The following is a 4,414-nucleotide window of genomic DNA, read 5'->3' on the forward strand; positions in this document are numbered from 1 at the left end:
TAAGTTTCGGAGTAAATTTTGGGAAGGCAAATGAGTTTGTAGATAAGACACTATCGAAGATTTCGCCCTCATTTTGTGAGGACTTTATGATCTGAGTTCTGATTTGCTATAGGCGCAAACCCCTCTCGACACCGAGAGAGAACTTTCGATTAAGGCTAGTCGTCAATCAGATATGTAGAGTATCAAAGAGATACATGTTATCTGGTGTATAGTAGCAACATGGGTTTGGAATTTGAGAATTGAGGGTTGATATTTAAAATTAAAAATTTCACCATCTTACACTTAAAGCAGATGGTGGGGGAATCGATAATGGACCCGATCAAGATCTCTTGGTTCCGTTATCCCGGGCCATCGTGGTCCTTGGTCAACTTAATCAGAGGAGGTAGTCGACCCAACCTGATAGAAGGATCCTTGTCGGCAGCCATGGGCTGCTTCGTCTAAGGGGACCCTGTAGACTTGGGATGGATGTTTGTCTGAGGGGACAAATTTAAATCCACTTTAGCTAAATAAGGGCTTTGTGCCCTATCGATCATATCCTATTGATTCAAATCTCAAGGATTTGATGCCACAAAGGAGCGTATTGGCTCTGGCCATAACCGGTATTTCGTGGTATCATTTGGCGACAAAACCACTCGGTTCACAGGGCCCGGGTCATAACTGTTTATCCAGCGATGCTATTTGCCGACAAAACCACCTGTTAGAGGACACGTACCACGTCCTTATTAGCAGAAGATTGTTTGAGAATGGATCCTAGTAATATTTTCAACTAAGCATTTGGCTCTATATGAGCTGAAGTACATTTCAATTTGTCCATTTCGACAAACTGTTGTGGAGGATGGATGAATTTTCCTTTAAGTGATTAAATGGATTAATTTTCATTTTAAACATCTTTAGATTTTTGGGACTTTTTTTGGATTTTTGTGGTATTTGGGTGGAGCTTGAAAGGCATTTGAAAGTGTTTGAACCACCCCTCCGGTTAAGATCTATGTTCAACGCGGCCATCATCGGGCTGACTTTAAAGTCACTTATATTTTCGTAGAAAATTGAATTTTGTGAAAGTTTGGAAGTATTTGAAATTATTTGTAAACCACTCCGGTTGGAATAAACATTCAACAAGGCCATCATCGGGGGGTCGTTAAAGTCACTTATATTTTTGTAGGAATTTAAATTTTGTGAAAGTTTGGAGGCATTTTGAAATATTTGGAATTAACCCCTCTGGTTGAGATCTACATTCAACACAGTCATCATCGGGGTATTCGAGGTCATTTTCATTTGAAAACAATTGCATTTTATGGATGAGCCTTGTAGACTCCGTCGAGTTATCGACAGAGGATCATGTTTCGTAGGCTTTATGCCTTTGTTTGTAAATTTTCTTTATTGAAGGCCTTGAGAGCCGAATATAAATGTATAAAATATAAAATAAATATCCCGGTGGACCTCACGACTGTATTTTTATTTAATGGTTCGAGCCGTATCGACTCCTATTTACCTGCATAGAAGGATCGGGCTCGATCTTGGGTTCATTTATTGACATCCTTAGACGTCACGTTAGTACTAATAACACGCTCGTTGGGGCCCATGTGGATCTTTGGGGGCATTATATAATTATTTGTTGAACCTTGTGGACTCATATTTACCTGCTTAATGATTGAGTTCAAATTTATTGACCCACGTATCATCCCTAGACGCCACATGTATATTCAAGACACGCTCGTCGGGCCAATACGAGTGTTTGGAGGCATTTTGTAATTATTTGTTGAATCTTGTCGACTCCTATTTACCTGCTTAGGAGGATCGGGTTCAAATCTATTGACCCGCGAAGCATTCCAAGACATCACATGTATCCCTACAACATGCTCGCCGGGGCCCATGCGGGTGTTTGATTTTAACGATGAACCTTTCTTATAAAGGATTTGAAGGCCTAATATGAATGTATTAAGACAAATATACTGTTCGTCGCAACCGTATATTTATTAGATGGTTCGAACCCTGTCAACTCATATTGATCCGTATAGAATGATTGGGTTCGAACTTGAATTCACTTATTGACCTGCGCAACATCCTTAGATGTCACATGTATCCCTACAACATGCTCACTGGGGCCCATACGGGTTTTATGATTGCACTTGCCCTTTTTGTGTACCTATGTGTATACAAACTACGGAGCATATACGGGGGCATTTTCAAATATTTAGCTTTGATCAATTGAGCGGGCAACCATCATTTGAATGCAACACTCTACTTGAAAGTTCGTACACGCCTTCTGTCCTCTTGTATGCATGTTGCGGATCCGGTGACGTGTTGTAGCAGCTTATGAATTAAGCTATTTGATGCATTGTACAGGTAGACTATCGTGCACTACTTACATGATTTATGCAGATAGATTGCAGTGCACTAACGAATCTCTTGCTTATACTTATATAAGCTTGTAGATGGCTTGTTGTATGCACAATAAGTTTCCCACAATAACTTGTAAGCAATTACATTTGATATAGTCACTTTGATATTTGTTTGTAAATGGCACTTGATGCGTGGTAGGTCTCCTAGAACATGTCTTCTACGAGGACTCATAGGCATTTACATTTAATATATTCTTTGTGCATTTTATTGCAGTATTTGGTCCTCGTAGTACATCCGCTACTACTACATGTATGCAGGTAGATGTATTTATTCACAGATTATTATTGACTACAGGATACTGCATTCACTGAAGTCTTTCTGCATCTACCCATAGCTGGAATGTTATGCATACATCTATATTTATAGAGATTATATGTATTGCAGATCTTTTATAACATCTTGTAGCATCCTACATCTATTGTGTATCTTTTGTATTTGCTTGTAACTGATTCCTCAATTGCTGAGATGCTCTTGTGCATTTACTTGTAACTGATTCATATTCCTCATTTATTATTGATTGATTCTTCCAAGTAAATTATATTTGAAACTTTGTTTAACAACAATCTCTTGCTTATAGGAGACTGAGATATTTGCTAGCAGTTTGATTTGCTGGTTGTAGAAGCATCTTGGCCTCTAGTAGATTGTAGGGATGCCTCAGTATTTGCTTATATATGAGTGTTTTTCATTTCCATTTAGGATTTGATTTGATTGAATGTTTGAGTCATCATATCACATTCAAATCCAAGTTTCCTTGTAGTTCATTTGAGTTTGATCTTTTTCTTTGATGTATCTTCTTGGTGTTGGATCGTTGTTGGTGATAGAGATGTAGGAGTTTTCTTGTCCACCATAAATATATGTTTTCATCTCAATGTTCTTTCGAATTTATTTGAGAAATTAAAGTTATAATTTGATTTTGATGTTCATTAGAAAGATCTATGTCTTTATTTAGCATTTACATTGATATGATTGAGTACTTGCTAGTTAAAGTCTCATCCCATGTGGTTCATTTTCAAGTTCAACTTAATGTCAAATTTGAGTCCCCTACTGTTCAAGTTCCACTTGATGTTGTACAGTTCAAGTTAAATGTCCACTATAGTTCAGCTCAAATCTTTGCTTAAGTTTAAATGTCCAAGTCAAGCCCTTGTTCATTTCAATTTGAATATTCAAAACTCCACTGTGATCCGAAGTTGATTCAAGTTTAATTTCAGTTCAATTTAAGTCTCTTGCACATTTTTTATTTTGGTTCAACTGCTTATTAAGTCGCTTAGATTTTGTTCAAAAGTACAAATACAAGTCCCCCGTCAGTATAGAATTCGGCAGCCTCCCGGCGCCTCCCCCGTTTAGGGGAAACTACGAGAAACTGGGCCTTCCCACTACGCATAATAAAGGAGCGTATAGTAGTGTCCTTAGACACCGCGGACGTAGCCTTCATTCTTACCACACCCAATAAAGGCGTGTATAGAGTCTTCGAGGGTACCTGTTTAAAAAGATAGTTTGCTTTCCCCCCGCTCGAGGGTACAAATAATTAATTATAATTAATAATAATTAATTATAATTAATTATAAATAATAATTGATGATTAAGATTAAAATAAGTAAATATAATTAATTAAAACTAATGATGATTAATCATAAATAGAAATGATTAATTATGATTAATAATAACTAATCATTATTAAAAGTAAGTAATTTAAAATTAATTAAGGTTTATAATGATTAATTTAAATTAATGATAATTAATCTTTACTAAAAGTAGATTAATTATAATTAATCAATAACAAATCATTTACTAAAAATAATTAATTTGAAATGAATTAAGCTTAATAATGATTAGTTTAAACTAATGATAATTAATCATTAGTTCGACTCGATTTTGAACAACAAACTTAGCATAGGATAAAAAAAATGATACAGGATTTATGCAATGCTTGGCAACAGGATTTGATCACCCCGAAAACCTTAGGACATAATAAATCCTCTATTTCCACTTTTGCCTTAGAGTTCGGCTGGTTCAC

This window comes from Dendrobium catenatum, unplaced genomic scaffold (assembly GCF_001605985.2).
Source record: "Dendrobium catenatum unplaced genomic scaffold, ASM160598v2 fragScaff_scaffold_602, whole genome shotgun sequence".
In the NCBI taxonomy this organism is placed as follows: Eukaryota; Viridiplantae; Streptophyta; class Magnoliopsida; order Asparagales; family Orchidaceae; genus Dendrobium; species Dendrobium catenatum.